The sequence below is a fragment of the Phodopus roborovskii genome, unplaced genomic scaffold (genome assembly GCF_943737965.1).
Source record: "Phodopus roborovskii unplaced genomic scaffold, PHOROB, whole genome shotgun sequence".
NCBI classification, from domain to species: domain Eukaryota; kingdom Metazoa; phylum Chordata; class Mammalia; order Rodentia; family Cricetidae; genus Phodopus; species Phodopus roborovskii.
The window spans coordinates 206319-228166 of record NW_026126682.1 but is presented as its reverse complement, the minus strand read 5'-3'; the positions used below and the strand labels follow the sequence as shown (position 1 = coordinate 228166).

The following is a 21848-nucleotide window of genomic DNA, read 5'->3' as shown; positions in this document are numbered from 1 at the left end:
TTGGGGTTTAAGAAACAAACTTAATGCAAAGTTCTTTAATTGTTTTAACATAAATTTCAAAATACCAGATTGAATATTTATGTCATCTTCTGTTTTCAATAGGACCACAGACAGCAAGAAGATGCTGTGAAAATTGAGTTTGCAGAAAAAAATGTATCAGGAAAGGAAGCAAGGATTTTGTCCTTTTGCTCTCAGGCTGCTTTACAGAACAATGGTAAATTTTAAGTGTGGAACACATTACAGTATTATATACCCAATATTTACATATGTGCTTTTCTTAAAACTCTGTGCACTTGATGTTGGGAATTTCATGGTCATCTTCTTGTTCAGTTTTCTCCTCCTTAAAGTGACAGTCCAGACCCCTCATCTCTTTTGTCTTCATTGTTTCTCACATTTTATGTTTCTTATTTGTTTTAAACTTAATGATGTAAAATTGATATATTTAGTGATTCTACAACCACAAGGATAGAAAAAGGGATCTTGGGTCATACTGTGTTTTTTTTTTTTAATGAGAATAAAAGTCATCAATATAGCATGTATGTAAAGATAACAAGTATTTTCTGTACACTCATGTAATTCTGCTTTGTCACCAAGAAACTTGTACCCAATTGTGCCTTTGATTCTGTTCCTGTGACACAGACATCAGACATGAGAGCGAGGTGTCTTCTCTGCTAGAGAGTGAAGAAAGTAAAGAACATGAAAATCCATTTCAGGGGTTAGAGAGCCCCGGGAAAACCTTGCAGCATCAGCTGAAGGAACGGGAAGTTCATAATGGAATGGAGAGTTCCTGTCTTCAGGGAAGCATTCAGACCTTCCATGGACTGTCAGCACATCCAAGGTATCCAACTGTGTGCTGTGTGTCATGCATCAGTTTATCCAGAGAGGTTATTTTAAGACTAAAATATAACTTGATCAGAGGCATAAGAAGAAGTAAACAGGAGATCATTCTGTGACTTTAGATATGTGAAATAAATGTGACTCAAAGACATTTACCATAGGAATTGTGCTTACATTTTCAGAAGGAAGTTATTCTAATGATTAAAGCAGACATTTGATGCATGTTTGTTGTGTACTCTTTGCCTATTCTTCACTACCTTGATATGGTCAGTACCTTAGCAGTGTAAGGTAGATCATTTCACTGGATTTCTTTCACAGTGTGATGGAATCCTGACATTCAGCAATGTCTATAGTAAACCTGTATCTTTTCAAAGTGTGCCTTTCTTGGCTCTCTCCAGCTACCTTGATTCCTCTTTTCCTCATACTTATAATCTTTGACAAAATCCTGTTCTCTCAGCCTTCAAAGGTCATGGGAACCACACTACTCCTCACCACCCACTGGTCCCTGCTTTTTCATATGGACTAATTAATCTAGTTCTTTCATAGGGTCTGTTCCTCATACAGTCAACTCAATGCCAGCATTTTGCTCCTTTAAACTTCAGACAGGCCACCTTACTGCAGTGTTGTTTTGTACTTCACAATAGGACCCTGTGACAGTCTTGAATATTCTCACATACTCAATGTCACTGTTCTCAGGATTAAGCATCCTCCTTGCAGTCCTTAAATATATCAGTCTGCTTCTGCTTAAGAGTTTGCCTGATACTTCCTTCCAATTGGCATGGATTCAGCACTCTCTGACATGTCCAACACTGTTACCCTTTGAATCCTCACTTATAAACATTGTCTTGAGGGTTTTGGGTCACCTTAAATGAATTAGTATTGACTCTGTTGGAGAAACATAAACCTGTAGGAAGAAGGGGGTATCTTGGGTTATTAGGAAGTTGTTTTATTCTAAGGATTCATAATCCCTTGCAAGTAGTAGGAGCTCAGATTACCCTTGATGAATGTTTTGTAATTCACTTTGGAAGTGTGCTTTAGATGTGTGTAAAGTGGCTTTTCTTGTGCATTTCAATGTAATTATGAAGTAAGCATCATTCACAAGTAATTATTCGAAGATAATATTGTTTGCATCTATAAACTAGTGACATAAGGAAAGTTCTGGAATTTAAGCCAATGTCTGTGTAACAATTTCATTGCAAATAGCTGTAATGTTGCACACTAGAACACCAGGAAAATAGAATAGAGCATAATTACAGATACATGTGGTAGACATCTTATTGGTAGTAGAGAGAATATCTTATGATCCCTTGTTTTTTGGTTGAGAATATGAAACTTGACTTCATTTGTGTAAAGGGTGAATACAGATAGAAAGGGACCAGTGGGCACATCATGTCTAAATGTTGCAGTGAATTCAGTGTTATCCAAACTAGCCTTTTTCAATTTGGGATAAATGCAAATAAAGCTTAATAATGAACTCATTGCCCATGAAGTATCAGGATCTAGGGTATTGCACTTAACAGCAATAAATCTTTCATCATATAGATTTAAGAATGCATCAAAGATATCATTGTGATATTTGATGTTGTACATTGTTTGTATTACAGATTATTTGAGAATGGCTAGGTGCCACCAGAAGCTATGTGGTAAAACTAGACAATGACACCTTTTCTATATGTTCAGTTTTAGAAAGGACAAAATGTGAGAGAGAATAGGAGAAAAAATGAAGAACAGAACAGAAAAAATAAAGAAATTGGAAGAGAAAAACACAGAGTGGAAAAAGAAGGCAGTGTGGATACACATGAATGGGGAGAGGTTAATTATATTTCCTAGAGATGAAAATTATTGTTTTCTTCCATTTTCTTCTCCAGTGTTTTTAAATGTTCATGTTGCTTTTTTTATTCTACACAGAAACATTTTAGCAAAACATAAATTAATGACTGCTTGTAGAACAATGTAAAAGAGACATGCTAAATACCAAAGGAAGAATAGATTGAGAACAGCAAGTCCAAAAGTTACTATATAACAGGAAACCATATCTTCCTACCCCTGTACCTCATTCCAAATGATGGTGATCGTTCTGACTTTTGTTGTTGTTGTTGTGTGTGTTAAATTTTTTAATAAAATTGAGATAGGTTCTGGCTTTGGCCTTGCTGCTGCCTTTGGTATTATGTCTGCTGTATCTGCTGCCGTTGCTGCTGCCAGGGCTTTTTCTTCCTAAAATGGCGCTGCTAGATCTGGACAAGTGGAGATAGTGCGGCAGCGCAACTACCTTCCTGAGAACGACCTGAAGAGGCTGTGTGACTATGTTTGTGATCTACTCTTGGAAGAGTCAAATGTTCAGCCAGTGTCAGCAGCAGTAACAGTGTGTGGAGACATACATGGACACTTCTATGATCTTTGTGAATTGTTCAGAACTGGAGGTCAGGTTCCTGACACAAACTACATATTTATGGGTGATTTTGTAGACAAAGGTTACTATAGTTTGGAGACCTTCACTTATCTTCTTACACTAAAGGCTAAATGGCCTGATGGTATTACACTTTTAAGAGGAAATCATGAGAGTAGACAGATAACACAGGTGTATGGGTTTTATGATGAGTGCCAAACCAAATATGGAAATGCTAATGCCTGGAGATTTTGTACCAAAGTTTTTGACGTGCTCATAGTAGCAGCTTTAATAGATGAGCAAATTTTGTATGTTCATGGTGGCTTATCTTCTGATATAAAAACACTGGATCAAATTTGAACCATTGAACGAAATCAGGAAATTCCTCACAAAGGTGCATTTTGTGACCTGGTTTGGTCAGATCCTGAAGATGTAGACACTTGGGCAATCAGTCCCAGAGGAGAAGGTTGTCTTTTTGGAGCAAAAGTCACAAATGAGTTTGTTCATATCAACAACTTAAAACTCATCTGCAGAGCACATCAACTTGTGCACGAAGGCTGTAAGTTTCTGTTTGATGAGAAGCTGGTCACAGTGTGCTCTGCTCCTAACTACTGCTATCGATGCGGAAACATTGCTTCCATTATGGTCTTCAAAGTTATTCCAGAGCGTGTTATTACTCCCAGAACCACGACACCATGTTTCCTTTGAGGCCATTGCCATCCCACTGGCCTACTTTTTGCCTTCTTTTACCCAACCTTTCTTGTACCCTCTACAATATTCCTTCTTCTTTCTTTCTTTCTTTCTTTCTTTCTTTCTTTCTTTCCTTTTTTTTTTTTTTTTTTTGAGCACTTTGCTGGTGAAATACTGCCTCTTGCCTCTTGCCTTTTTTTTTTAAATTTTAAATTACCTAAATTTATTGTTTGTTATGGTGTCCATAGCAATGTTTTTCTATCAATTTTGTTACTCATCCCATCCCCCACCTGGTTTGAGAAGACTTGAGAAATGTCTTTTATTTATTTATTATTTATTATTTATTTAGTTATTTATTTATTTTATATAACCAAGTCCATTTAAATGAAAACAAACATTTATAGACAATATTTGGGAATTTTGGCGTCGTTCTTTCCAAACTACTTCCTGCTGGTAAGGGGCACTGTCATGGGGGATTCGAAGAAGATTCAGAAATCCTGGCTGTAGTCTGTAAGGCTGCTTTGTCCAGCTGTTTTGAATGTAGGATTACCTGGTACTCTGTTTCAGGTGGTCTGGCTTGATCAAACCACATTAGTGAGAAATGTCTTAATACTCACATTGATGCATGTAGCTCTTGCTTATTTGCTGTTCCGGGAAAACAGGAAGCATTTCCTCTTTTAAAAAGCCAATTGACAATTGTATCAGCCAGCCTTCTGTTTTTGGTTGGTAGGATTGAAGAAATTTAAGCAGCAAAGTTGTCCACTGGGCAGGATGGACTGTGATGCCTGAGTCATGTACCCTTGTTCCAGCTGTAACTTCACTGTCCTTACTGGGTGATTTGATGTTTTCAAAGGGTATTAAATAAATTGATCTAAAGGGCTGCCCTCTTTGTTGTGTTTTTAAATTTTAGTTAAAAGCTGCTACAGCTTATGACTTTGTACATTAAGATAATTGTACTGATCCTTTTCAGATTTCTTGTACTTTTTAATAAAGTAATCTTAAAACCCAGATAGGTTAAGTGTTAGAAATTTTAAACAACTTACATTGTTACCTGAAAGCTACTTTTTCTTTCTTTTTCCTTGTTTTCCTAAGAGTTTTGACCCTTTAGTTAGTACATCTAAAATTTCAATTGAAATTCAATATTTTTTTTAAAAATCTCGCTAAATTGTGCCTAAAAAACAGCCACATTAATGGTTTAATTTCTATTCTCTATAGTAATAGAAAAACATTTAATACTTGTAACACTGGTGTGTTGATTTGATAACCAGTTGAGTAGAATGTGCTCTATCCACTTTACACTCTGTCATAAGTAACACCAAGTAAATGTATACTTTTCAACAGCAACCATTCTCTCTCTGTAACTCTTAACCTTAACTTTTATAAAGTATTTAGTTTTTAACTGCAACTTTAAAGGCTGAAAAATCATAACTCTTGTGTTTGTGAACTGTAATCATAAGCAGATTATTTAAAGTATGGAAAGAAACAGACTGTTCTCTTGTGATGGTCAGTTCTTGATATGTAATTGTCCACCTAATAAGGACAAGTATATCATTATCTCTTATGACTGTTGTCATTGATGATTTTGGGATGTACCATCTTGTGAAATTGTTGGTATCCCTTTACAAACAAAAAATAACATTTTTTGTTATTCCATGAAATCTATGTGAAGCAATTGATAAAGCACTTTAGCATCTGTTCAGGTAGTTTTAAAACTTCCCCTTCAGGATCAGAACTCCCAGGTTACCTAAAAATGCAATAAAAATCTTAATAGTCTAAGCTTCTTGGAAAACAATCTTTCATCAGGGTTTCTTTTACTGAATGAACACACTATTGTTTTGATCTTATTTATCCCCAATCACCCAGCTCTTTTACAGTTTTTATATGTATAGGTCTATGAAAGAAGTACTGAGATATTTTCTGCACACTTGAACAAATGGTGGGTCAGTGGCTTTGTGTTACTATGATAACCCCAATGTAAATCAGATGGAAAGGTATTTTTATCTCAGGAGAATATGTAGCTATGTATTTTTTGAACTGTGAAACACTGGAATTAATGTGCAGACACCTTGGTGTGGATTTTTAACAGTTCTCTGCAGTAGTTTTTTGTTGTGTTACCATAAATTGTATTTAAGTGCTTGCTCTCCACTGCTTTTAACACTCAGTGTCCTTTTTTGTACTTCACACTTTTTAGCTTAGGTTGATGTTCTTGTTTTCATTCTCTTTTAACGTGACTTATTTTCAAGTCATGGTGTAATGCTTTTGTTTGTCACTCACTAGCCGGACATGTGCCAATAATATTCTGTTCATCCCTTTACTGCCATCTCTGTTTTGCCTGACTTTTCAACTGAAGAATGGCATTGAGGCATGGAAAAAGTAGTTTTTACTATTAGACTTATGAAGGAAAGAGAGTGAATGTATTGGACCTTCATTGCAAGACTGAAAAGAATATTTGGATCCCTCTACTAAACCAGGGCTATGTATTATATAGAGTAATCATATGGTGGGAGATACTTGAAAGCCAGAGATCTGTAGACAAGGGAATCTGCTACTTCCTGTATCTAGGCTGAATGTAAAATACCCTATGTTGTATCAATGGGTTAAGAACTATTTTTATTTGCCTGTGATGTACTTGATTTCTAATAAAGTGTCCTAGGCTCCAGTGATAACTGTCAAAAAAATTGAGATAATGGGGTCTTTTCATTATATAATGTATCTTTAATAACTTTATGAAACTAATGCCGGTATGCATATCTTAAGTACTTCATAAAAAGGTGTCAAGTTTATCTGTGGATCTATAGAAGATACTCTATCACATAACTTTTTAATATAAAAGGTAATAAAAAATGTGACTTATGTTACAATATCTGTATGCCTTTGTCTATAATTTCTTGTTTTCCCCTTTCCCACTATATGGATATATGCTATAAAATTTGTAAAATGAGTCAAAAACCATAGTAATATCAACCACCATCTTTTGTTTATACTTAGTGTTGATCCACATGTACTAAAGGAATGTGACGCAGAAGGAACAGATTATGATGGAAACTGTGTACATGAACACATCACCTTCAATACAGAGGTATCACATTTCTTCTCTTTTTTTATTATACATTAAAATTCCCTGAAATTTTTAATCATAATTTCTATGGTTGTGTTTTGGTAACTATTTACTAGGGAGAAAAACCTTAGCTATTTAAAAACTTTTAATTTTTTTCTTATCAAAAGAAATAAGATGAGCTCTTTAAATTTTTTCTTATCCTATATGTTACCTATTTAAATGTTGTCCTAATTTATTTCATTTTGATTAATATATAGTTAATTTACCTCCCATGTTCCTTTTTCAATCTCAAGTCTCCTGCATGTTACCTTTTTACTTCTAATTTCAGGTCTCTTTTTATTATTATTATTATTATTATTATTACACACACATATAAACACAGATACAGAAAAATTGACACAACTAAAGAAAAACACACAGAGACACACAGAAAGACAGACTCAAACACACAGAAACACACACACACCCCATTTACTTAGTTTCAGTGCCCTGATCTTCTTATTGTGGGGAAAAAGAAAAGGACAGCTTTTACACAGTGTTCAGGAATCACCAAGATCCCAGGTACTAGAGCTGATGGATGGTCCTTCATGTAGCAGGGGTCATATCTTCTATGAAGGCACTTGGAACAATGCCTGCCACACAGGGAATCATCCTGGAACTCCACTCTTCACTTGTCTAGCAGCAGAACTGTGATCTTCATCCACATTCAGAAAAGATCAGCTCATTGCCCTCTTTACTCTGTGCATCTAGTAGAGATGTAGCAACACCCTGTTTGCTCCTGCACGCATGTAAATCCTATGTTTGGATGACATTCCTATTTTAAGGTGTGTATGAGGCAGCCTCCAGGCCTATCAGGACTATGTCTTGCAAGAAAGACTGAGAGCAGGCCAAGAGGAAGAATTGAGGTGATACTGGAAAGAGGAGAACGTCCTAACAACTGCAAGTGCCTCTCGGGTACCATCTCTGAAGAAATGACCAGGGTCCTAGCCAGCACCCAGAGGTGAAGGAGAACTGACAGTTCCAATGAAGCTAGAGCACACCTGTGTGGGATCCAGAACCTATTAATAGCCACACCTACGTGGAAGTGTTCTAGAAGCTCTATCATAGTAAAGGATCTAAAATGTCCCCGTGATTGAAGTCTAAAACTAAAAGGAAATGTGAGGTGCCTAAGGCTTGGGGAGGAAAGGTCAGTGTTGATCTGTCCTGTCAATTGCTGAGGAGCCATGGACTCTAGAAGGAGAAGATGGGGAAGACAAAAAGATGCTGTAGACTGACATGCTGGGAGCTGTGGCCACTGCAAATGCTGACAAGCACCTTGGCTTGCGTGTCCTCACTGAATACTTTCAGAACTGAGAGACTATTGGCTGCTGAATCATAGATGGATCATATGGCTGTCCTGGATTGAGTGACAAAGTAGCTCATATGTGAGATCAGCATTATGGAAACACTGTTCACTGTGTCCCAGAACCACTGGGGCAACTGAGCCCAACTTAGACAGCCTGGAGAGTAAGAGGACAAAAGTTGGCAGCAGCACTAGCATTGGTAGGTGAGTAGAGATGGAGGGCTCATCTGTCTGAACCTTAAAGCCCTGTCAGTTTAACTGGTACAGTCCCAGTGGTAGTCAAGGGACTGGGGAGAAAACCTCTTAATTAGTGTAGCCAGTGTCATCCCCACACTGAATAGGGCAGTCAGTTTGAAGTTGCATAGAAATGTCCTCTTCAAAGAAAGAATGGCAGAGTGAAAATTATCCTTGGAAACATTCTTTTCTTTATATAAGTTTCATAGATAGTACAGTACAATGCTGTAGAAATGATTGTTCTGAAATGCCTCTTGTAGCTTGCTTTTAGTTGGATTTTTCCTAACCATGTGACTAAGCTAGCTGAGGAGATTCAAGACCATTGGCCAAAATGACTACAATATTACAAAATTGTTTGTTTTAAGAGGGTTTTGTTGGTTTTCTTTTCTTTTCTTTCTATACTCTACAGATGTTTCAAGGTTGCCAAACACTAGTACCAATTTTCATTTTCCTGGAAAGGACAATAGGTGAAGATATGTGTAACTTTTCTATGTTACATTGCATAGTAATGTTCCTCAATCTTGCCAAGAGTATTGTGGCTATGTACAATGTTGGCTGCCAAGCCTGACAAGCTCAGTCTGACCCCTCAAACCCACATTGGTGTCAAGCGAAAACCCATCCCCACAGTTTGTCCTCTGTCTACCTAATGCTCTGTGGATCAGAAGACACACTTAACAAGTAAGTAAATAGCCAATAAAAACAAGAATATCACAGCACATTTAGAAATTCATGCCCATCTGTCTGCAACAGACCCTCAACATCAAAGATTTTTTTGTTGTGGACAAAAGCATTTTGAGAAGTTTTAAGGACAAAAACGCACCACCGGGCTGAAATGGCACAAGCCTGTAATCCCAGCAATCAAGATGCTGAGGTAGGTGCATGTGTGAGAATTTAAGGCCAGCCTGGTCTACAAAAACTAGTTCCAGGACAGTTAAGTCTGCACAGAGAACCCCTATCTCAAAACCCCCTCCAACAAATGATCAAAATTACCATATGAATTCTATTCTTTCTCATTCAGACTTCCTGGTTGTTAGTTCCATTATCGCTATCCTCCTCATCACTGTATTTTTCATTTGTCTTTGTAACAGGGCATTTAAAATGAAACAGGTATGGGATGTCTCCAGAAAACAGACAGAAGGCTTTTCTTAGCTGAAGATCAATCTTAACATGCACAAATCAAAGTCAGGGAAGTGACTGTGACTGGAGAACAAGAATCTCTCACTTCAAGTCAAAGTTAGTGCCAACCCGCTGCTGTGATTCAACAACCAGCTGTGAATATTCAGTTTGTTCTCCCCTAAAAATGTTTCTACTCACCAAAACATGACACATGGACATAATCGATATTATTATTAATATGCTTAATAGTTGTCAAATTGTTTGTAAATAGTTATATTTTATTTTAAATAAAAAGACATTATGTTAACATGGATCAGCTCCTTGGGTTTTCTTTATTGTAAAGTTTTTTTTTTTTGTTTTGAGAAAAGTCATTTATCCTCCCAAAATATCTATGTAAATTAAGAGGATTTCACAATAAAAAAGTAGCTGTTATTTAAAAATTTTTATCTTACATATGGTAATGTGTAGTGTCATACAGAATATTACAAATTTCAGAAGCATATTATAACAGATTATATAATGAGTATGTGGGGACATTATTTTCCTGTCAATTGAACTTGCCCTTATCCCAAACTCTTGTCATATTCTCTTCCTTAGAAACTAAGGTAGTCCTTTTCCTGATTTTTTTTTAACTTTTATTTACCTACCACTTTGTATAATCTTAAAATGTATACGTTTCTAAAGTTTTCTTGGGTTTGTATTTATCAATCTATGAATAATGTGTGTCTCATTTTTATGAGGTTCCTCCAAGTTTCCACAGCTATCTGTAAGCTATCTTCTGTTGTTATGGAGACATATCTTTTTAACTGTATGTGCATTTTCTGTGTCTAATCCTTTGGTTCTTATGGTTTAGCTGTTGGAGTCAGAGATGTTACTAACACTCCTTTGAGATTTCTAATAAACAGGGACATCTTCCCAGCCTCCTAGGAAGTGAATCACTAGGTCATGGGATGTGTATCTTTAATTTGTTAAATGATGCCCCATGCTTTGTTTCATTTGAGAGCATGCCATGTCTCCCAGTTTGGCCTCAAGGTTTGTGCAACCAAAGATGTCCTTGAGTCTCTGGTCCTCTTGTCTAACCTGATGCCAAGCGCTAGTATTGTCAGAGAAGCTGCAAGTCAGCTGGGTGTGCTGTGCCCAAGTAGAGGGCTTCCCTTTTCACATCACTGTAGGCTAGCTGGATTTGACTTCTGTGTGTACTTAAGGGGTATGTTCCCACTTTTCATTAGGACCTGCTTGAATTGAGCCTATTAGAGAGGAGTGTTCATCATATCAGGTGAGGGCTCTTGCTACATCTTTAGTAATTGTGTTTCACTTAGTTTTAAGACAGCATAGCTTTGAAGTCTCCAGGTAGGACCTCATTTGTAATAGAAGTGCAGAACCAGAGCTGGGTGTGGTGACTCAAGAATGTGATCCCAGGATTTGATTTATTTTATTTAATCTTATATAACAAAGTCCAATTAAATGAAAACAAACATTTATACACAATATTTGGGAATTTGGGCGTCGTTCTTTCCAAACTACTTCCTGCTGGTAAGGGGCGCTGTCATGGGAGAGATCCCAGGATTTGAAAGACTGAATGAAGGTCGGGACAAACAGCTGTGTTGTTCCTCACTTTCCAGCCTGTGTGAGACTTCATTTCCTGTTCTTCGCAGTGGAATACAGAAGGGTAGATGCAAAGTGTGGTTTTAGATGTCACTCTCTGCCTCTTTCACATTGTAGGAGTGATGGGATGGCAGATGTGTGCTGCCTTGGATTTACTTGGGTTCTGGCCATCTGAATACATGTCTGTACACTTGTGTGGCAAGTGCTTTACCCAACAAGATTAAACACAAACCACAGTGTTGCTTTACTAAACTTTGTAGAAATTTGCAGTGCCTAGTCTTCAATCAACAGTGTGTACAGTAGTGCAAAGAAAAAAAATCTGAGAACTTTTTATTAAAAGAAGGATTGGGGTCCAGAATATATGCAGAATTCAAATGACAGAAAGGACAATCCTATTCAAAATAAGCATTAAATGAAAAAATGCTTCTCAAAGGAAGATTTACACATGGAAAGAAAGCATGTATCGGGAAATATGTACACTGAAACTACACCTGGATAGAATTTTACTTCCTTCAGGATATTTTCAACAGCACAGAACAAAACAGGCTAGGTTGTGCAGTGAGAGGCAAACTCACACACTTGATAGGATGTTAAATAATACAGTGATTGGAGTAAATACTATGGGATAGAACAGCCACTTTTCCTCTTGCTGTAGTAAAATAAGTATGAAGAAGTGATTGAGTAAAGAAGGGTCCATTCTGGGTAACAGTTTGAGAGGATCATGGCTTCAGACCAGGGCAATGGGGCACGGTGTTGGGAGCAAGAGGCTGGCTAGTCACTTTGCATTGGGGTTCAGTAAGCAGAGAGTGATCATTGCTAATGCTCACAAACATTCTCCTCTGAATTTAGTTCAGGACCAAGTCTTTGAAATGGTGCCATCACTGCATTTCGGGTAGGATTTTCCACATCAAACAGCCTAATAAGAAAGTTCCTCAGAGGAATTTCCAGAGGCTCCATTATTAGGAGACACCACTATGAACCATCATACAGACATTAGTAATAATAATGAATCAGACCAGCCATCCTATGTTTGTAACTAGAGGAAGTGAAATCAGTCTGTTGATGAAAACCTTACATTCCCATGCTTATGGCAGTAGTTGTTCTCAACCTGTAGATGAATGGCTTAAGAAAATGTTGTATAAATACACAATGAATATTATTGAGCAAAAGAGTGAATGGAATGCGGTTACTATTTAACAAGATTGAAAGGATGGGAGGCATGTACTTTCAATTCCTAGAAAAGTTTTTTTCACTGTAGTGATTGCAATGAAAACTGTCTTCTACATGTTCCTGTATTTGAACAATTGATGTCCTATTATTGTTGTTGTTGGTGTGTGTGTGTGTGTGTGTTAGTCCAGTCTTCTTTTTCTACTATGTGAGACACAGTTAAAAGGTATCATCTCTTAATCAGTTCCTCACCAAATACAAATTTACTTCTGTCTACTTGACCATGGATTTTCAGCTTCCAGAACTGTGAGAAATAAACATGTGCTTTCATAAAACTCTATTTGTTACATGGTGTGGCTGTGATTTTCTAGGACATAATGCTCCAGGAGATGTAGGTAATACTCTGAGGATTATATATATACTATTCCTCACACTCTAAAAAGAGTGTTTAAAAAGCTCTCGAAATGCCAGGTAAGGAGGAATTGGTACTGAGTATGAATATTTAAAATTACTGGGTCCATGTGTGTCTGCTTGGAGAGGTGATAAAGGTTTAAGTACATATCAGGGTTCTTTTCTGGTTCTCATTATCAGGAGAGGAAAACAGAAGCTGATATGATTAGAAGACTATGGTGATGGATATAGTATTATTTGGTTGAGTTTGTATTTTGCCTACCACATAATCAATACCATAGATGAATGAATGAAAGATAATTATCAGGCATTTGCTGGACAGTAGTCAGTATGGTGTCTTTGTGAGAATTCTGAGCACAGGATGAATAAAATGAATTACAGGAGCATTAAAGTAATAAAAGAGCTAGTTCTAATGTTCTTAGAAATACCTTGAACACATCAGAATTTGGAAGGATTACCTTTAATATTTACAACCTGCCTAAAATGCTTTATTTCATTATCTACCATTTTTATTCATAGACCTAAGTACTTTTTTTTCAATTAAATAGAGCAGGTGAGTCACTTCCTGGGCAGGAATTTGAATCTAGATGTTTAAATAAGTTCTTTCTGCACTGTGAGAAACTCTTAAGGAGGACAGGTCACAAAGCCCACCTAAAATGTAAACAGTTATATTATCTAAGGCTTCTCAGGTAGGTAAATGCTACCTGTAAGTTTGTATATGTTTTTGGGAGGGGAATGGTAAAATGTCTGTTTCACTTGCTTGTCTCATCTTTACAGGGTTGCAAGTCATCATAGGTGTTTAATACCATGTCTCTTACTTAAATGTCATGTCTTCATCTTGCCATGATGACATCTTTTTACTTAGGTTCTTTTTTATTTAATATAACAATTGCCAGCCAATCCCCTTTTCTATTTGCTAGTTTTCACTTTACAAGCATCCATGTTCAGCTAATACAAACAAATATACAGCACGTGCCTTTCATTGCACCTCAGGTGCAGTGTGACAGGTGTGGAGTCCCAGAGCTTTGAGCAGCTGCCACAGCAGCAGCATCTCCTCCTTGCAGAATGAGCCTACCCTGCAATTCAGGGCTAGATGCATAGAGATTTTGTACCCAGTAAAGGTAAGAGAGAGCCAGTGGCTCCAGCCTGATCTCAGGCACCCTGGGAGCAAAGATAGAGCTCTGATGAGCTCTCTGCTCTCTTCCCCAACCCTCCTTGCCTCCCTTCTCCTTTTCAGGCTCTGGGGGGGGGAGAGAGCCAAGAGCAACAAGTTCAAAAAGATGCAGGGGAGGAGAGCCACCCTCACTCTGGCCAACTTACTGTGCATCAATCTTCCCTGGGGTACAGACTTTGCAAGGCTCAGGGATTCAATGCTGTGGGGTTCCTGGCTCAGGAAGCCAGGCTGCTGGGTGTTGCTGCAGTACAGGCAGTGCTGTTTGGCCTGGGATGTGTTGCCAGTAGGCTGGTGATTCCTGAGGAGGCAGTGGGGGTCTGAGGGAGTGGAGAGAACTGCTCCATGCTCCCAGCCAGTGGGTGGTACTGCATCTCCCTTGAGATCTGCAAATTCTCTGCCTGTGCAAGGTATGAAGCTACTGGAAAGAGAGCAGGAGTGGCATGCATACCAGACCATGCACCGCATGCAGGTGAGGCGAAGCCCTGATCTTTCTCCACTCCAGCTCCCTGGGCTCATTTCGATCCATGCCACATTCCCATCAACCCAGGCACCAGATTTCACCAAGGGAGAACATCCAGGTGGTTCTGCACCAGGGATGAGCAAGCCACAGATGAACAGAGAAGCTTCAAGGCTCTTGACAGCAGGAAGGCAGAAGAGGACTGGTGGCTCAGTGCTGCTTTCTGGGCCAGGACCAAGGGAAAAGGGGCAAAAGCATTCCAGAAAAACTAGGAAAGAGAGTGAGCAGAACAGAGAGAAAGCAAAGGTATCTGCTGCTTTCCAGGGGCCAGTGGGTGGCAAAACCTGCAAAGCTCCAAGGCAGAATTTTGAATAGATTCTTCTCTTTCTAATTTTTTTAAAATTTATTTTTGCTCAAAACAAATGTTAACGTTACTTAGGTCAATACACTCATTACCTGAAAACTTCCTGAAAAGGTTTGACAAGTCTTCTTGGCTAGTTCTTGCAACAACTGCTTTCTTCTGCCTTTTGCAAATGAGTGGAGAGTTTAGCCCCCCCCCCTTTTTTTTTTGATGTCAGAGTACAGGGGCATGTGTCTCCGTGACTGTGAGTTTCTTCATGCTCGTTGCACATCCCTGAGAATATCTAAAATGGTCAATGGAAAAATGTGTCCATGTGAAGGGTGAGTGTGAGGAGAGACAAGAAAACTGGAGTGGCCAGAGGATTTTGGTCTTCATGTACCTCTCCCTACAATCAATAATTAGGTTTCTTCCTTACAACCAAGCTTATAACTTCCATAGCCACTAGATGGCGGGAGTGGTGAGAAGTTAAATCTGCATCTAAGGTAGTAGCTTTAGAAAGATCACATAAGTACCTTTAATTTACTGCTAGCACCCACCTATTTTAGTGTTCATATGGGACCTGCCATTCAGGCTTCAGACTGCATTTTGATGGATATGGAATAGGATGTAGAGAGCTTCCTGTTTAAATCGTCTCTGAAAATTAGTAGCTAAAACAACAGGTTGTCTTTTTGAGATGCCTTTGGAGGGAAGGACTACTTCAGCAAAAGGGAAAGTCAAAGGGTTCTGTCTTTGAAGAGACTATCACTGGGTGACTCCTGCTTCCTCCCTCATTGCTCTATGTATTGACCCCATATCAACTGACTGTGTCAGCTGAGAAGTGAAGACACCTGTTTGAAGAAAGAGCAGTCTCTGGAATCATCTGTGTGCTTACATGTGCCAGGAGGTTCCTTGGTCCAACTGTTGGCAGAGATTTGTTTAGGTTCTACAGAGAGAGATTTGTTAGATCACTGTATTTTTTCTTCATATTCCAAATACTTGTCTGAGGCAAACTTGTCCTTCTGAGAACTATGACTTCACCTGCACCACCTTGGAATAACCGTGTTCCTGTGAACAGTGCCCCCCCCCCCAGTGCTGTGTTTGACCTGAAGAAGCGGGTCATTGTGTGACTTTCATTGTGTTACTTTGGGTGACAGTGCCCATTCTTTATATAATACATAACAACCTCTTATGGGAATATCTGCAGTTCCTTTTGTAAATGTGTTTGCAGTTCTTAAAGGACTTGCATTTTTGGTGTTTTCTTGTATGTTGTTAGTAGCCTTGTGGCTCTGTGTTATTTAAGAATGGAAGTGATGTAATACTTTGTCCCTGACTTCATCTTGTATGCTGCAACTTTAGAAGGTTAACTATGAACTTTCTGGAAAATAAGCAGTAGTTTTACCTGTTGTATTTTACTTTTAACCAAATTTTCTAAGTTCTCATAATATGGCTCTTATTTTTAATGAAACTTTATAAATTAATTGATGATATTACATGTGGAGTTGATATTCTATGTGTTGTTATCAGATGTACCACCTGATGTACATAACATTTTCATTAGAAAAAAGTAATCATGGCGTTGTCACTCAGGTCAGACAGAATTATCTACTACTTCTGAGGTCACTGCAGATAATAAGCATTTGGTTTTGGGTTTTACACAGAACTCAGTGTGTCTATCTTGGGATTACACTTTTTACATAATCATTTTTTTTGCTTCCTAAAACATCTGCTTTATCATAGCCTATAATATGAATATGCTTGCTATGATCTAACTTCCCATGAAATGTAAATATATTTAAGGACATTCTTTTTGTATTAGTTATAGTAGAAATCATTGTAAGCACATTTTTAAAAAATCAATACAACTACATCAAAAGAAATCTCTATTCTAACATTTAGACTGAGTGATATGTGTATCAGTTTCTTTATCTCACTCACAGCCCCCCTACTGTTTTGGGTGTATTCATTGACTGACACAGAGCCAGGGGTTACCTCCCTACCCTCCGTACTCTATACTCCCCTTTCTATAATGGAAACTCCATTGCTATGAAGGAATTGGGCCCAGAAATAACCCTTAACTCATCTCTGCTCAGGGTTTGGGACATCATAACAAATTGATGTACTTTGCTGAGTTGGAAGCTCTTCCATAATACCTAAGTTTAGGGAATTTCTACGTGTTCTGTAATGATAATCAGAAGTTGCTTTGTGAAATTGGTCCTGTGGACTGGAGGCTCAGTACACACATTTACTTCATGTTCCTGACACGTGAGTTGGGAGAGCTCCCAGGACACACATGAAACACTTGGGGACTTACTGTCATGTTGTGCAGCACTTGTGTTCTCAGTTATGCTTTGTAATCAAATAACTCATAATATGAAGTTCATGAAGTTCAGAAATTTCTTTTTTCTGTCTACTCCAGCTCTTTAACCTTAACACCAAATCTTTTTCTGTATGGGAATAAGTAAGACTGTGTGACATTTCTGAAAAGCTCACACTTAAGATGAAACACTGTGAATTTTTTTTAACTATATGAATTGTATTTTGATTCATGATATTTTGGAAAAAGGTAAAAAGGTGGTATATTGACTAGAAAAAAATACAATAGATTTCCAAATTAGTTCATAGATATTGGTGGGGTGTCGTCTATTTCTAAAGCCAATTTTAAAAAATCCTACTTTTATTATACATCAATGGTAATGGGGTTTGTGATTTATAATTTTTGTTTGTTTTCTGAGAAGAGGTCTTAAGTATACCAGGAAAGCTTCAAACCCAATTGTAGCGGAATCTGGTCCTAAAATCTTTTTTTTTTTTTTTTTTTTTTTTATGCATATAGAGTATTTTTTATTTAATTTTATATAACAAAGTCCAATTAAATGAAAACAAACATTTATACACAATATTTGGGAATTTGGGCGTCGTTCTTTCCAAACTACTTCCTGCTGGTAAGGGGCGCTGTCTTGGGGGATTCGAAGAAGATTCAGATATCCTAGCTGTAGTCTGTAGGGCTGTTTTGTCCAGCTGTTTGGAATGTAGGATCAGCTTGTACTCTGTTTCAGGCGGTCTGGTGTGATCAAACCACATTAGTCTGGAAGGAATCCACATCTTTTCATTTTCTGTGGAAACAAAAATAGAAATACTTTTCCCCAGTAACTTGTTCTTCAACTTAAATTTTGGAGTCAAAGCGTTTTTTTTTTTTTTTTTTTTGTCCCCCCCCCCCCCCCCCCCCCCCCCCCCCCCCCCCCCCCCCCCCCCCCCCCCCCCCCCCCCCCCCCCGCCCTCCCTCTTTCCCTCCCTTTTGTCCTCTCTACCCTCTCCCATGCACTCTAAACACCCTCCCCTCCCAACCCCCCACCACAATACAATATGTAGGGGAATGCCATCCAGTTGGGGTCATGTAGATCTGACAGGTCCTGTGAAGTAGGGACTAGGGCTTCTCTCCTATCTCTAGAATAAGGCAGTTATCCCTCCATGGGGGATATGTTTGCAAAGTCCTTTTGTGCACCAGGGATACATCCTGGCTCCACTGTCTGAGGTCTCTTAGGCTGCTCAGACCTTCTGGCTGAGACCCATATTCAGGGGGGTCCGAGTCAGACCCCTGTTGGCTTCCCAGCTATCAGTCTAGTGGCCCTTAGCTCCTCCTTGTTCAGGTAAGCTGTCTCTATGTACTTCTACCGCATGGTCTTGTCCTCTCCATCTGCTTCTGGGTTCTAGTTTGACTCAGTGTTTATGTATGGGTGTTTGCTCCTGTTTTCAACAGGCATTAGTTGAGGACTCCATGGAGAAGTTAGTTGTTGATCTCACTCTCCGGGAAGGGCATTTATGATAGCCTTTCCACGGCAGCTGAGATTGTTAGTTGGGAGCAGTCTTGTAGTTCCCTCGACATTTCTTTGTGTTCAACTTTATCTTCAAACCAATATTGGCTCCCTCTTTTATGTTCTCTCTCTCTGTCTCTCTCTCTCTTTCCTATTTTCCATTCCTAACCAGGCTCAATCCTCCTGGTCGCACATGCCTTCCTCTCCTCCCTCTCATTTTCTCCTACTTCTCTCTCCATTAGCTGTCCTCCCCCACTATACCTGAGGTCTTGGGGACTTGTCCCTTCCCAGTTCTGTGAGGGACTTTATATGAATCTCTTAGAATACAACTCGTATCCTAGTTCCTCTGGTGATGTGAATTATAGGCTGGTGATCATTTGATCTAGGTCTAAAATCCATATATGAGTGAGTACATACTGTGTTCCTCTTTTTGTGACTGGGTTACCTCATTCAGGATGGTTTCTTCAAGTGCCGTCCACTTGCCTGCGAATTTCAAGATACCATTATTTTTTTCTGCAGAGTAGTATTCCATTGTGTAGATGTGCCACATCTTCATTAACCATTCTTCAATTGAAGGGCATCTAGGTTGCTTCCAGGTTCTTGCTATTACAAATAGTGCTGCTATGAACATAGTTGAACAGATGGCTTTGTTGCATTGATGTGAATCCTTTGGGTATATGCCTAAGAGGGGGATTGCCGGGTCCTGTGGTAAACTAATTCCCATTTTCCTGAGGAACCGCCATACTGATCTCCAAAGTGGCTGTATGAGTTTGCACTCCCACCAGCAGTGGAGGAGTGTTCCACTTTCTCCACATCCTCTCCAACATAAGTCATCACTGGTGTTTCTAATTTTAGCCATTCTGGCAGGGGTAAGATGGTATCTCAAAGTTGTTTTGATTTGCATTTCCCTGATAGCTAAGGATGTGGAGCATTTTCTTAAGTGTCTTTCAGCCTTTTTGATTTCCTCCATTGAGAATTCTTTCTTCAGTTCTGTACCCCATTTTTTAATAGGGTTATTTGGTGTTTTGTTGACTAGTTTCTTGAGTTCTTTGTATATTTTGGAGATCAGCCCTTTGTCGGATATAGGATTAGTGAAAATCTTTTCCCAGTCAGTGGGCTGCCGTTTGGTCTTGTCAACTGTGTCCTTTGCCTTACAGAAGCTTCTAAGTTTGAAGAGGTCCCATTTATTAATTGTTTCTTTCAGTGTCTGTGCCCCTGGAGTTATGTTCAAGAAGCGGTCTCCTATACCAATTTGTTCAAGGGTACCTCCTACTTTCTCTTCTAAGAGGTTCAATGTGGCTGGATTGATGTTGAGGTCTTTGATCCATTTGGACTTGAGTTTTGTGCATGGCGACAGACATGGGTCTATCTGCAGTCTTCTACACACCCTCATCCAATTGTGCCAGCACCATTTGTTGAAGATGCTGTCTTTGCCCCATTGTATAATTTTAGCTGTTTTGTCGAAAATCAGGTGTTCATAGGTGCGTGGATTAATATCAGGATTTTCAATTCGATTCCATTGGTCTACCTGTCTATTTTTATGCCAATACCAGGCTGTTTTCAGAACTATAGCTCTGTAGTAGAGCTTAAAGTCAGGAATGGTGATGCCTCCTGATGTTCTTTCATAGTATAGGGTTGTTTTGGCTATCCTGGGTCTTTTGTTTTTCCATATAAAGTTGATTATTATCCTTTCAAGGTCGGTGAAGAATTGTGGTGGGATTTTAATGGGGATTGCATTGAATCTGTAGATTGCTTTTGGTAAGATTGCCATTTTTACTATGTTTATCCTACCTATCCAAGAGCATGGGAGGTCTTTCCATTTTCTGGTATCTTCTTTAATTTCTTTCTTTAGAGTCACAAAGTTCTTATTATATAGATCTTTTACTTGTTTGGTAAGCGTTACACCAAGATACTTTATGTTGCTTGTGGCTATTGTAAAGGGTGATGTTTCTCTGATTTCTTTCTCTGCCTCTTTGTCGTCTGAAAAAAATAGGGCTACAGATTTTTTTGAGTTTATCTTGTATCCTGCTAGTTTGCTGAAGGTGTTTATCAGCTGTAGGAGTTCCCTGGTAGAGTTTATTGGGTCGCTTATGTAAACTATCATATCATCTGCAAATAGAGACAGTTTGACTTCTTCCTTTCCAATTTGGATGCCCTTGATCTCCTTTTGTTGTCTTATAGCATTAGCTAGAACTTCTAGTACGATATTGAAGAGATATGGAGAGAGAGGACAGCCTTGTCTTGTTCCTGATTTTAGAGGAATTGGCTTAAGTTTCTCTCCATTCAGTTTGATGTTGGCAGTTGGTTTGCTGTATATTGCTCTTATTATGTTTAGGTATGTTCCTGTTATCCCTGACCTCTCTAATACCTTTATCATGAAAGGGTGTTGAATTTTATCGAAGGCTTTTTCTGCATCTAGGGAAATAATCATATGGTTTTTCTTTTTCCGTTTGTTTATATGGTGGATCACGTTGATAGATTTTCGTATGTTAAACCATCCCTGCAATCCAGGTATGAAGCCTACTTGATCATGGTGGATGATTTCTCTGATGTATTTTTGAATTCGGTTTGCCATTATTTTATTGAGTATTTTTGCATCGATGTTCATCAGGGATATTGGTCTGTAGTTTTCTTTCTTAGTTGTGTCTTTGTGAGGTTTGGGTACCAAAGTTATTGTGGCCTCATAAAAAGAGATTGGCAATAAACCTTCTGTTTCTATCTTGTGGAACAGTTTGAGGAGTAGTGGTATTAGTTCTTCCTTGAATGTCTGGTAGAATTCTGCACTGAATCCATCTGGCCCTGGACTTTTTTTTCGTTGGAAGGCTTTCGATGACTGCTTCTATTTCATTTCGGGTTATAGGTCTATTTAAGTTGTTTGTCTGTTCTTGATTTAATTTTGGTAAGTGATAGTTATCCAGAAACTTGTCCATTTCCTTTGAATTTTCAATTTTTGTGGAATACAGATTTTCGAAGTATGACCTGAAAATTGTCTGGATTTCCTCTGTGTCTGTTGTTATGTTCCCCATTTCGTTTCTGATTTTGTTAATTTGCATGTTCTGTCTCTGCTTTTTCGTTAATTTGGATAAAGGTTTATCAATCTTGTTGATTTTCTCAAAAAACCAACTCTTTGTTGCATTGATTTTTTGTATTGTTTTCCTGGTTTCTATTTTGTTGATTTCAGCCCTCAAGTTGATTATTTCCTGGCGTCTGCTCCTGCGGGTG

The 21848-nt window shown here is 38.5% G+C and overlaps 1 pseudogene; it reads left to right on the top strand.

Annotated features, from left to right (window-relative positions):
- Window positions 1–3056: 3056 nt before the first annotated feature.
- On the top strand, window positions 3057–3931 carry LOC127214198 (serine/threonine-protein phosphatase 6 catalytic subunit-like; annotated as a pseudogene).
- The last annotated feature ends 17917 nt before the right edge of the window (window positions 3932–21848 follow it).